The sequence below is a fragment of the Ceratotherium simum genome, chromosome 7, assembly GCF_057802395.1.
Source record: "Ceratotherium simum simum isolate JZ-2026a chromosome 7, ASM5780239v1, whole genome shotgun sequence".
Classification (NCBI taxonomy): domain Eukaryota; kingdom Metazoa; phylum Chordata; class Mammalia; order Perissodactyla; family Rhinocerotidae; genus Ceratotherium; species Ceratotherium simum.
The window spans coordinates 38,509,572-38,523,406 of NC_141906.1; the positions used below are offsets into that span (position 1 = coordinate 38,509,572).

The window sequence follows — 13,835 nt, forward strand, 5'->3', positions numbered from 1 at the left end:
TCAAAGATCGAGTGCCAGCTGCAGAAGTTTGCACTCTTGTAGAATGACAGGATCATGTTTTAGAAACGACATAAAACATTACTTACAATATCCCCAACAAGTGGCATTCCAGCCCATAGGCTAATCAAATACTTGCAGTGACCAAGAAAATCACTGCCTTTTGAAGCAGCCCTTGATGTCTTCTAGCTTTGCAGTGACATTCCTAAAGACATTCAGGAATGGCAACTGTTCTAGACACCAACATCCACAGCATGTCAGGCTAAGCAGACGGAATCATTACCACATCCAAGAAAACTAACATTGTTACTGATTATCTAATATGCAGCTCCCATTCAAATTTCCCCAATTGTCCCCAAAATGTCTTTAATAACTTTTGTTTAAGTCCAGGATCCAACCAAGGGTTACATTTTACATTTGCTATTCACAGCTCTTCAGTCTCCTTTAATCTGGATCAGTCCCCCATACATTTTGTTTTATTTTGTTTTGTCTTTCATGACATTGACATTTTTGAAGATCGCAGGCCAGCTGTTTTGCAATATGTCTCACGATCTGGATTTGCCCGATTAGTTCCTCATGATTAGATTTAGGTTAAACATTTCTGGCAAGAATTCTGCATCAGGTTGTCTAGCTACATTAAGATATCTGTTTCTTCATTTTGTCACTGTGGGTACTAAGCAAGCATCAGCTAATAAATAAAATACTAAAAACAATAAATAATGTTAAAAACAGCCACCACGAGCACCAGCTATACCAGGCATAGTGCCAGACATTTTAAAATATATTATCTCATTTAAACATCACAACAGGGGCCAGTCCCGTGGCGTAGCAGTTAAGTGCGCGTGCTCTGCTGCTGGCGGCCCAGGTTCAGATCCCGGGCGCACACGGACGCGCTGCTTGTTAGGCCATGCTGTGGCGGCGTCTCATATAAAAGTAGAGGAAGATGGGCACGGATGTTAGCCCAGGGCCAATCTTCCTCAGCAAAAAAAGAGGAGGACTGGCATGGATGTTAGCTCAGGGCTGATCTTCCTCACAATAAATAAATAAATAAATAAATAAATAAATAAATAAATAAATAAACATCACAACAGTCTTGCAAAGAAACAGAGATTCAAAGAGGTTAAGTAATTTGCCCATGGACATACATGTAGTGATAGAAAAATGTGTGTATGCACATGTGAACTCACACACATGCACACCTACACACTTTAAAATATGATCTCAGGGGTTCATGGTCTCCCTTAGGATCCTCCGGGGACAAGCTAAGAATCCCTACCTTAGACTAAGCTAGAGGAGGCATACCTAGTTTTAGAGTTGAATTCCTATGGGGAAAAAACTGAAAATAAATTATCTGCGGTCCATATAAAATTCTTCCATACTTGGAAATGTTCTTATTTGGAGATGGGCTACATTTCCACCATAGCCAAGAAAATAGGGCAATGGTTCCACACACTATTATAACATTCTGGTGTTTGTTTGTCTTGCTTTTTACTATTCTGTAACAAAATGAGAAAAATAAAGACAATAGAGAATTTTTTCTGAAGCTAAATATATTTTTTAATTTTAAAATTATGCTCTTCCTACAACTTTTGATATTAAATGTCTTTTATTTTATGAAATAAAAGTGAAGGGAGATATTTTTAAAAATATAACTTTACTATAGAAAAATAACCATTGTCAACAGCTCATCCAATTTTATCTTATTTTTTGTAATTTTACTTATCTATAAAATTCAAAAGTTTCAGACCCATTGATTTAGGGAACTCTATACAAATAAAATTATTTTTGAGAAACTAATTTGAATAAAGGAAGTTCAGCCCAAAAAGAAACCAGATCTGAAATACTTCTGAATTTCCCTAAAAGTCATCCACAAGACATCTCAAAGGCTGCAGGTCTCAGGAATACATTTTAATGCATTTGTTAAAACATTTTACATTTGATATTTGCATTACTAATTGCCCTCTTCCAATGTGTTGATCTTTCCTGCTTTTGAATGGTCCCTTAGTGACTTAGGTTAGTTCACTCAATCAACAAACATTCACAGAGTCCCTAATTTGTGCAAGGCACTCTATTAGGTGCCTGAGAACACAGTCTGGAGAGTTCTTTCTTGCCTTCATATCTCAGGTCAAAGGTCACCTGCCACTTTGTGGACACCGCCCTTCCCCCCAGTAAGGAAGAATGAAAGTCTCCCATGGGGCTGTGGTCTCCTAGCATGGCCTACATACCTCTCCGTATGTGATTATTTGTTTATGTTTGTCTCCCTCACTTGAGCAAATTCTTCCAAAAGCAAACACTATCTTAGTCAACGCTGTATTCCCAGCACAGTACACACATAGCTGGGGATCAGTACAAATTAGTGGAATGAATATATTTTACAGATAAGGAAACTAGAGCTCAGAAAAAGAAAATGACATGTCCAACATTATACAGCTAATAAATAAGTAATACTCGGTCTTAGAAAGCCTCACCAGAGCTTTCTTCTATTCCACCATGCTGCATCACACACGGACAGGATGAGTAAGAGAAAGATCTTAGAGTTCTTCCTGGAACCCCCAACTCAACATGTCCAAAAGTTCCTCCTTCTCAAAAAAAACAGACAGAAATCTGGTCCCCATCTCTTTCCCGTAAATGGCAAACCCAGTGGCTCAGGAAAAACTAAAGTCGTCCTGACTTCCTCTTCTCCCTATCCCCACATCTCATCAATCAACAACCTTATCAATTATAATCTTCAAACTTGGTGTCTCTCCAATCTCTTCCCTTCTCTCCAAGCCTTCCGCCACCACCCTAGATCCAAGCCACCATCATCCCTTACACAGACTACAAAAATGACTTGCTACTTGGTCTTCACATGTTCACTTTGGCCAATTCTCTCCAATTTCTTCCCCACTTAACAGCCATGGTGATGTTTTTAATATCATATCATTTAATATCAGTAGAATGATATGACATGTAACTCATCTAGCTCATTAAAAGCCCTTCACTAGGTGCTATTGCTCTTAGGATAAAGACTGAATTCACCTGCAGCTCAGAAAACTGCCCACTCTCTAGCCTCTGCCCACCTCTCCAGCCTCATTCTTCATTCTGGTCTCTCACCCCTTGTTTTGCCCCCATACTGACTGACTTCCTTTCAAATTCTCATACCACTCTTTTCATTGTACTTTGAACATATAGTTCCCTCTATCAGAAACTCTTTTTGTCCCCCTCTAAGAACCTCCTATTGCTGTCTTAAATTACTTCCACTCACTCTTCAAGTCTCTTGAAATGTCACTTCAACAGGAAACCTTCCCTGATGCCCCCAGACCAGTGGAGAGCACCAGGTAGGCACTCCTATTCCACCTTGTAGTACATCCCCCTTTGGCAGTAACATTCATCACACTTGCAATTACTTGTCCAATGATTGTCTCCACTATTAGAATATAAACTCCACGAGGGCAGGTGAAGCTTCTCTTTTCGCTGATGTATCCACAGTCTTTAGAACACAATAGCTGCTCAATTAATGTTTGTTGTCAGACTGACAGGCTGGGGCCAGATTGTAGCAGATTATGACATGAGGCCAAGTAATCCAAGGTGCAAAGACCATTATCCCTTTGCAAATATGTAAACTGAGGCAGAAAGAAATGCAGTCATTCAAGGTCACAGAGATAGTAGCGATGGGGCCAAATCTAATCCATCATTCAGCTCATTTCTCCTCCCTAAAACACTAAAAAGCGTGGGTGGGAGAGGGAGCATCTTAAAAGACGAAAATTAGGAATGAGACGATGGTGAGAGAGAGGTCCAGGATGACAGCTTTTGAATCTCCCTGTCATACAAGTTGCCTCCAGATGGACAGCAGTTAAGGCTTTCCACGCCTAGAGAAGCACAAATGTTAAACAAACATAACCAGCACCACGCCCTTCTCCTTAGGAGGGGGTACAAAATAACAAACCTCTTTCATCCACAAAGAAGAAACCACAGGAGGGAAAGCTGTTGCCGCTCCAAGTGTCTTCAAAAAAACAAACGGGCAGTCTGGCCACCTGGGCTGCTCCTCAACACTCGACAGGGAAGGAAGGGGAAAAGACACCCTTCCCACCACTTACTGGAGCAGGGATAAGGAAAAAAAAATGTATTAAATGAGGCAGAAGCCATTTGAAGTCTACTTATTCTTTGAGAATTATGAGAACAATTCACATAATGCATTTGAAAACCTTGCTAACCCACTGGCGGTTCTTAATACAGGTACCCATGAAAGGAAAAGTGGCACGAGCTCAATTGCAACATTTCATTGTCCACATGCTGCCAGGGCCAAATGATTTCTGTCACAGAAGCCACAATACCAGGCCAAGGGGTCAGGCTCGTTGCTGCTCATCCTGCCTAGCACTGACTGCAAGAAAAAAAAAAGGCAAAGAGGACTCTGTAGAATAAATATTCACACAGTCTACATCCACCCTGGACTTTCTGGGTGAGGAGGTTATTCAGAGACTGGAAAGAGTCTTAGAGAAAGAGATGTGATATATTGGTGCTAAGAGGGAGATTTTGAAATAGAGAGAAAAATGAGAATTGCAGATGGAAACACCAGGGAAAGAAACTGAAAGAACTTCAAGCGACGTAGACGGGTGGGGAAAGGAAGGTACAGGGGAAAAGGGTAGGGTGCCCAGAAAAGCGGACAGTAAGCAACAGAGAGACGAAAAGAGAGGCAAAGCCAGGCAGTCCATCTTTTTGCAAATCCAAAAGCGCTCATGGTATCTCAATAAATCACTCTCCTACAAAGCCCATACAATGGACTGTCCTTGCATTCAGTAACAAGCAGCATTTAACGAAGCATCACCCAGCTGCAACTTTGGAGACCTAAAGGTCTGAATTTAGAATGAACAAAATTGGTTCAGCATCAGGAAAAAACCAGTAATGACTTTTCCCCCTGTGCCTGACTTGGCTATGAAAAGGTTTGGTACTTTAGAGTTAAGCATAAAACACTCTGCATTTCTCCTTCTTTTGACATTCCAAGAGGGGGTGTGGTTGACCCCAGGTCCATTCATTTCCAAGGTTGTAGATCTCTCAGCAAAGACTGGCCCCATCTGTTCTGGAGTCAGCCAGCTGTTTTTCTCAAAGTAACATATTTATTGTACTAATCATCCTAATAACTCTTACAAGAACAGAGCCAATATCATACAAGTCAGACCGCTTTCTGCCCTCTTAAAAGTGTCAGTTCGTTTAAAAACAAAAAACAAACGGAAAAAAACACTGCTATGCTCCTCGGTTTCCCTGGCCAGGATCCCCCTTCCATGGGTAGCTTTCAGTAATGGTTTGAAGGTTAACAGCGCTTCTAACTATCCCTTTCCCTAATGTGTTAAAATGAACCCAGGTTTCCCTAATGATCGCTTCCCCAAACCGTTATTTGTGACTGGTGACTTGCCTCAGGAAATAGCAGCTCATTATGGTACCATTCTCAGTGGCAAGGAGCCTATTGCAATGTAATTTAAAACACTCACACAAGCACAAATCTGTCGACAACACTTCCAAACAATCCTGAAATCCTGTAGTCGGGAGAGGAAAAACACTTAACAAAAAATGCTGCTTCCGTAGCCTAAGAGAACCTTTCCCAGACACGTGAAATGTTTCTGACCGGCACGGAGTGCACCATTAAAGGACACTGTCACCTCAAATTAGCAGAAAAGGCGAGACAAACGACATAGACACACACATGAAATAGAGCCCCACAAAACAACCTACTCAGAAGAAGCACGCTGATCTAAAAAATAGTGTGTGCTAGCCCAAGCGACACAGAAACGTTCTAAAGTAGTGCGACCACATTAAATCACTGTCTCCGTTTCTCCCCACGCATCACCCCTTCCCACTCAAACCTCAGCCCTCGGGCCGTATGTGACAGGACTGCAGTCCTCCACCTCTGCCTTCTTCTGATCTTCCAAGAGCACTTCCCAACATCCTCCCCAGCCCATTCCCCTGTCCAAGCCTCAAAAAGGTTGAGGAGAGTTGCGATGAGGGAATTGGCAAGCATTGGTCCTCTGGCGAGGGAAGGTTGCTGGAGTTGTTCTTTGCAGTGACCCAAATTGCACAGAGCTTTTCGCTTAGCAGCTCTTACGAGCACCTCCCCAATCCTCCCGCCCCCATCTTCCCAAAAGAAAGCCTTGAGAACTAAGCGGGAGGAATAACTTGGTAGAACCATTTGAATAAAGCACTTCAACTCACCTGGTTTGGGATTTTTCTCCCCACCCCAGGCATAAAAAGAAATGATGTGCGAACGAGTCTCGCACGCAAGGGAAGGTGTTGCGTTGTCCTAAGTCCAAGGGCTGGAGTCAGTCCCTGCCCTGGTGCTGCTGCTACTCTTAGCTCAGCTGGAGCGAGCGGCAATCGCAAGCCCAGCAGCAGTAAGGGGGTGGATAGACCGTAGCACAATGAATGCAGTGAGGTTTTTGCAATGACATCATCCCTCTGTCCGAAAGGCCCCAATAGCCATGCTCAGGAGCGCTGCATTCTGGGAATTGTAGTCTTCTTACGGCCTGGCGAGACAACGAGGCTGTCGCCGGAACTACAATGCCCAAAATGCGCCAAGGTCGGACGCGCCCCGAGCGGACGAAGGGAACTCGGCAGCCATGTTAGGAGTGTTGGGACGATTGTGCGGAGCCGGGCTGTGGCTTTAGGGAGCGCGGGAGCCGAGTGGTGGTGCAGTGGGGACGGTGAGGTGGAGGACAAGCCGATGGGAGAGCCAGGGGCCCGAACCTAGGAACCGGGGGGTGGAGGCGGTATCTGGGGACAGATGTAGGGCGGGTCCGGGTGGAGGCGGCATCAAGAGGGCGAGTGGGCCTCGGGGTCACGGTCCTGCAGGGGTTGCACAGGGCCCTTACGCCTCTTGCTCCATTTTCTAACGGCGGTATTGAAGGAGTCAACTTACTTCTGGTTCAGAGCATCATTTAGACTCTGTAACAGTCGGGGCGGTTGGTATCTTTGTTGGGGTAGGGGGACTCCGGGCGGCCACCCTCTCGCCTTTGGTCGGAGAACCTTCCACCTACGGAGTTGGGCCGTCCCTCCCAAATCCCAAATTTATTTTTATCTCCTTGTCATTTATTTTTAACCTTTCTGACCGTTCCCCAAGGTTTCGGACCCTCGTTGGTTTTTCTTATAGGAATGATTTGCAAAAGGGTCCAAAGAAATCAATGTTGAAAGGTAGCCAAGCTGGAAAGGGACGGTCTATTGGCCCCACAGTTAAGAAGACAAGGAGAGGCCTAAAGGAGCAACGCACCGGTTTAAAACGACGTCTTTATACCTGCCAGAGAAAACAGGGAGATGTTGAAAGGGGATGTTGATGATGGGCCTGTTGACGGCTGGCCATCGGTTCCGAAGTAACACGGGTTCTTGGATAAACCTAGAGTGTATGTAAAATACTGCGGACACGGGATGTTTATCAGCATGGATAACCAATTTATTTTAAAAATGTCTTTAGTGTTTAATTTGTGGTACTCCATATTTGCGACTACTTTAAGAACTTTTTTTTTTTTAAGTAAGTAACTGAAAGTCATTTAGGTCAGTATTTCAAATGAACTGTATTTTTTCCCCAATTGTGTTACTAAAACAATGCTGTGTGTTTGTTCTTTTTCAGAGTCTGTCTACACTATGGAAAGATGGGAAATTTCTTTACCTCCTGAGGGTGTCTGAAGGGTTAAAAATGCTGATATTGTGCTGTTTTTCTCCCTCCCTTTTGCACATTATTCTGAAAACAAAATTTGGATCAGTAAGGGTGTGCACTTCACCTGTTAGGAGTTAATAAAATTATAGCTGATAAATGGATTCTCCTATCAAAGAAAGGCTAAAGAGAGTGATTACAAATGACAAAAACATGGTAGAAGCAGTCTCCGATATATGCCGATAACTGCTAAACCAGTTTTATCAAGAGTGATCTTATATGTCATGTTTTAGGGAACAAGTCATTTACAAGATAAGTGGCTTTGTTCCATTTTTAAACATAGGTAATATGTATTGGTTTCATTTATCCGTGAATACAACAATGGGGAGGGCTCATGCAAATGTTTCTGTTGTTTAGAAATACCTTCTTTGTGAGTATTGGTGGTAAGTATAGGAGAAGGAACAAAATGTTTACTATTTTCTTTCTGACCTTCAATATAATTATAGAACTGTTTTAAGCTTAATAGAAATAAAATAGACTGGCCAGGTTTACATTTAGGCCTGGTTTCAGACTCTTAAATTATTTTTAGGGGTTGGTGATTCAGAGATGTTCTTGTGTCTTATACAAACTTATAGTGAATATTGTTCATTTTGTAAGATATTTCTTTATATAAGCACTAACCTCCTCAGTTTGAGTTACTATGGAAGACAGATTTGTGGGAGGTAAAAAACCAGCGGATTTCTCAAATCTTGTGTGTGAGAAATGAGACCTGTGTAATGTAGTGATTGCTATAATTTATCATGTGTCATGTGTAACTTCATAGTTTAAAGTTTTTCCGGCCTTATACACAATGGACATCTAACCATAAAGAAATGAAGCAAATCTAGCTAATATCTGAAAAAAGACTCCATTTTTTAACCCTTAACTTTTAGGGAAAAAAATCCTACACTCTTCTTTAGAAATCTCATTTACGAAATTAATATTTGAGGAGTTGGTGATGCCTGCTTCTGAAAGAATAACCTCAGTGTCCTAGAGAAAACACTGGGTTAGGAATTTGAAGTTTTCCACTTTGAAAAGTGGAATCAGGAATGCCTTAGGTAGATAAAGAAACCTACGTTTTCATCTCTCAAAAAAGAATTAGTACATTGATTTGTGTTAAAATTATAGGTAGCTCAAGTCAATTGTTGTTACAGAGCAAAGGTTTTTTCAACAGGGTTAAGTGTCAGGACCACCTGTAGAACTCTCAAAATATTAATCTGCAGGGCTGGAACCAGCTGTTGTGTATTTTTAAAACTATAGGTGAGGGCCGGCCCCGTGGCTTAGCGGTTAAGTGCGCGCGCTCCGCTGCTGGCGGCCCGGGTTCCGATCCCGGGCGCGCGCCGACGCACAGCTTCTCCGGCCATGCTGAGGCCGCGTCCCACATACAGCAACTAGAAGGATGTGCAGCTATGACATACAACTATCTACTGGGGCTTTGGGGGGAAAAATAAATAAATAAAACCTTTAAAAAAAAAAAAAACTCTAGGTGAGTGTACAGAGGTAGGGTAGAGTAGTCCTCCACATCCCCTGTTTGTGTTTTTTTGTGGTGTGTCACGGTAGTAATAAGTTTTGGCAAAAGATTTTACATTTATTACTAATAATATCCATAAATGAATTCTGAAAATGTTTAGACGAGGAAATCACCTGGGGATCAGTTTATACATGGTAGTTGAGGGGGAGGGATGGAAGATAGAGAAGATCAGTTTTAGCCTTAAGAAGACCACAATATCCTGACTTAATCTGGATATTTCTTAGAGTGAGGGTTTAGCCTAATGCTGAGAAAGTCTGATGGTTAGAGACACCCAGTAAGAACTCAGTGCTATGACAAAATTATGGTAAAGCTATTTAGATATTTAAAAGAAATAGAAGTATCTAGACAGGCAACAAGATACTAGAATTTTCTGAAAATAATTTTAATAACTGCTTGCTTTAAATCCTAAATTTTTTAAATTATTGATGTTATCTTAGTATTCTCTATTTATTTTTTTGTGTGTGAGGAAGATCAGCCCTGAGCTAACATCTGATGCCAATCCTCCTCTTTTTTTTTTTCTGCTGAGGAAGACTGGCCCTGAGCTAACATCCGTGCCCATCTTCCTCCACTTTATATGGGATACCGCCACAGCGTGGCTCGACGAGCGGTGTATCGGTGCGTGCCAGGATCCCAACCTGCGAACCCTGGGCCTCCGCAGCGGAGCGCGCGCACTTAACCGCTTGCGCCACCAGGCTGGCCCCTGTCTTAGTATTCTTGATGTTTGGGTGCATGATATATAATGGAAATCTTTTTTTTGGCTCTAAATTCTTTCACTTAATTACTAAATTTAGGGTCTTTACATTCAAAATCCTGTAACATTCTTTCATCCGATACCTGCTAAAGAATAAAAACAAGACCCAAGAGAATAAGCATTTGAAATTTTTAAAGCAGCGCCAAGATTCAAACACTTAATGGGCCCATCTTTTTTGGAGGAAAAAGATCCTCTTAGAGAGGGTATATGAAAACTGACTGCCTTTAGTGTTCTGGAGAACAATACCATGGCCTCTGGATTCCTGTTGCTTTAGTTTGAAATCTATCTTGAATGGCTTGCTCAGTATCACAGAAATTACTAACATTCTAAGCCTCAGTAGTAATAGCCTCATAGCAGTGTTGGTGAGGATTAAACAAAATAATCTATGTAAAGCATTTAGCAGAGGACTTTAAAACATGTAAATTTGTTGTGGATTTTTTTTTTTTTTTTAAGTTTTTAAAAAGTAGTCCCAGGGGCCACCCCTGTGGCCTAGTGGTTAAGCTTGGCGCACTGTGCTTCAGTAGCCTGGGTTCGTGGGTTTGGTTCATGGGTGCAGATCTATACCATTTGTCAGCCATGCTGTGGCAGTGACCTGGGTACAAAATAGAGGAAGATTGGCACAGATGTTAGCTCGGGGCGAATCTTCCTCAGCAAAAAAAAAAAAAAAAAGTACTCCCAGAGTAGTTAGGGCCCCAAGGCGAGGGATTACCTCAGATGCACTCTTTCAACAATTCGTTGATAAGTGAAACTTGTGTGACTAAGTTCTTATCCAACTACAGTTCCATTTCTTCCTTGGATATAGTGATGATATAGGGCAACAATTTTTTTCAACCCATATCACTTAATAAGGAATACAAAATTCCTGTTTCCGAGTTATGTTACTAAGAGATTATGGTAGTGCCTGGGGTGGCTGAAGTAAAAAAAATTACGTAACAGTAACTGGTTTTGCTTATGCACCTGTGTAGTTTGAAAAAGCCCCACAGTTGCTAATGAAAATCAGGCCCTGTCTTCATTGAGAATCACTAGTTAATTCTCTAAAAGAAAATGATATTCTGAATTACAAAAAATGCTTCATACCTTACAAAGTTCTCAAGTAATGCTTTTATAGTCCGCGCTATGAGAGAACAGCTATCTGTCATGTTTGCCTTTCTGTTTATGGTTTCCAAAATAGAATCAATTTTCTTACCTGTCTCAGAAACGAAATGCCAGTAACTCAGGAGATATAGACCTAGCAGTTACATTAAGAATTATTCTGACCTAATCACAGAGTTGAGACAAACAAATTTAAGGGAGAAAAAAGAAAAGCATTTTACCAAAAGATACCTTTTCAGACCTCACCTTAGATTGAGTTAAATATTTTCTAGTGTACATTTGTATAAGTGGACGTAGATGAGCATGCCGTTCAGCGTTCAACAGTTGAAGTTTCCCTAGGGAAGATCTTTAACTCGTTCTGGAAACTTAATATTTCATATTTTGAACATTTTGAGTTAACAATATTCAGGAACTGAAACATTTTCTAGTCTTGTTTAGTGGACCCACTGTTGTGTTTATAACAAACTCGCATAATTTTAGCAGCTGGATTTAATATGCCACTAGAGGTAAATGCAGTAAATATCCCAAGGTCAAGATTTGAAATCCAGATTCCACAGTTCATGATTAACCAGAAAAGTGAGCCCTCTATCCTATGATTTTTATTTCTCAATTTTTAATAGGTTTGGATAACTAAGGTGGCACCAGAAAACATTTCTTTGCTAGAGTAGGTACAGATCTTCCTCAACTTACCGTGGGGTTATGTCCCGATAAACCCATTGTAAATTGAAAATATCGTAAGTTGAAAATGCATTTAATACACCTAACCTATCAAACGTAGCTTAGCCTAGCCTACCTTAAACGTGCTCAGAACCCTTACATTAGCCTAGAGTTGGGCAAAATCATCTAACGCAAAGCCTATTTTATAATAAAGCATTGAATATCTCGTGTAATTTAGTGAATACTGGACTAAAAGGGAAAAATAGAATGGTTGTATGGGTACAGAATGGTTGTATGATTTGTTTACCCTTGTGATCACATGGCTGACTGGGAGCTGCAGCTCGCTGTAGCTACCCAGCATCACGAAAGAGTATTGTACTGCATATCGCTAGCCTGGGAAAAGATCAAAATTCAATACTTGAAGTATGGTTTCTGCTTAATGCATATCGCTTTCACACCATCATAAAGTCGAAAAACTGTAAGTCAAATCATAAGTTGGGACCATCTGTATATGAAGATGAGTTTAATTGAATATATGTTCATGAATATAGCCATTTAAGGAAACTGCAGAGATGTGCAATTATAAGCAATTATGTAAGTAGGTACATATTCATAATTCTTAATTTGATACAGAATCTTTGAGGATCCTGTAAGTTCTATCTTAAAACATTTTAGGAAATGTTCATCAGAGTCACCCTCTTCACCTAACTCCTCGTTTGATGAGTTTAGCACCTAGGTGCTTTTCAGATTGAATAGCCGGGAGACCTGTTTGAGCTACTTCACTACCAGAAGATAAAATTCAGTAACCGTAATCCTCGACATAACTTAAGTGATAAACTTTTTTAAGACTTTGAGCCAAAATAAAATTCAGCTTTCCTCCTACCTTACCCTCCCTCACCAGACTTTTAGTCATTAATGTATCAAGTGGGATCTTTTATAGTTTCCTAGCAGTTGTCCGCATCAAGGTGGACCACATTTGTTTTTTTGGCTCAATGTCAGCATATGTAGAGCCGTTTCGTTGTGAATGTTTTGTAGTATTTTATATACAAAACAGAAAAATACAGAAAAACTTAAGTTTCTAAACATGCTGAATTAAAGCAATTGCCAAAGCGGTAATGTATAAAACTATGCTATTGCAAATAGCGTAGTAGAGCACTTCCATTACAGTTGTATACAACTAAGTAGCATCTTACATAAGTGTAATGTACATGGCCTTTACCAGTCCCTTGCTATTTCAGTGGAATGCTTTCCTAACAATAATGTGGTACAACATTTACCCTGCTCAACAATTAAGAATGTAGTGAAGGGGCTAGCCTGGTGGCACAAGCGGTTAAGTGTGCACGCTCCGCTGCGGCGGCCTGGGGTTCACCAGTTCAGATCCCAGGTGCGCACCAACGCACCGCTTGTCAAGCCATGCTGTGGCGGCGTCCCGTATAAAGTGAAGGAAGATGGGCATGGATGTTAGCCCAGGGCCAGTCTTCCTCAGCAAAAAGAGGAGGATTGGCAGATGTTAGCTCAGGGCTGATCTTCCTCACACACACAGAAAAATGTAGTAAAAATTAGTGTTACTTTTGGTGATGAACTTTACATTTATTACTTCTGCGTTTGACAATCTCAATGCAAGAATCTGCATTTCAACTCTGTTTACTCTATCTTTAATATTGGGCATTATGCCCCTTTCGAGTTTAAGTCCTATGACTGTTCTGTTTTCTGTATTCATGTTTGTCTTTCTAAGATTGATTGCCTCTCTGTTTTTTGCTGTTCCTGAGATAATTTATGAGCAATTTTTGTTGCTTTTCATCTGGCAGTGTATCTGCCTGAGACAGGTTGCTGCATTTTCTTGTTTTCCAGGTAAACTCTGCTCTCTCATCTTTCTCATTCTTGGGACCTATTGGAGTTCTGGGTTGCTTGTATGGAAAGTCTTAAGAGTTAGTGGAGTACTGAGAAGAAGCTAGATTTCAGGGGTTTGAGGAGTGAATGAACGGGAATGGGGAAAGAAGTAGGTTCTGAATGTAGGTAACTTAGGTTTGGCTCTGAAAGAGACAAGAAATAATAGGTTACAGAGGGCATGTGGGATCCAAAGATGGTTTATATTTAAATCTTCCTACTTAAAGTTCAAAATCACCTTCTACTTTAGGGCAGTCGGATCATTT

At 41.1% G+C, this 13,835-nt stretch overlaps 1 protein-coding gene and 1 long non-coding RNA gene across 3 annotated transcripts in view; one reads left to right on the plus strand and one right to left on the minus strand.

The window, feature by feature from the left end:
- RAB30 (RAB30, member RAS oncogene family) overlaps nucleotides 1-6,359 on the minus strand; it is an 84,602-nt gene extending 78,243 nt beyond the window's left edge. Inside the window, exon 1 of the mRNA XM_004434047.3 lies at nucleotides 6,181-6,359. The gene's annotated coding sequence lies outside the window, so the exon portion shown is untranslated. The remainder of the gene's footprint in view (nucleotides 1-6,180) is intronic.
- Nucleotides 6,360-6,574: 215 nt separating this feature from the next.
- On the plus strand, nucleotides 6,575-7,776 carry LOC106802425 (uncharacterized). 2 transcript variants are annotated; one of them, XR_001391638.2, is made up of 3 exons: nucleotides 6,575-6,668; nucleotides 7,085-7,361; nucleotides 7,589-7,776. It is a non-coding gene; the product is annotated as an uncharacterized LOC106802425 (long non-coding RNA). The 2 variants fall into 2 exon arrangements; XR_015552705.1 differs by having other exon boundaries at nucleotides 7,115-7,361.
- The last annotated feature ends 6,059 nt before the right edge of the window (nucleotides 7,777-13,835 follow it).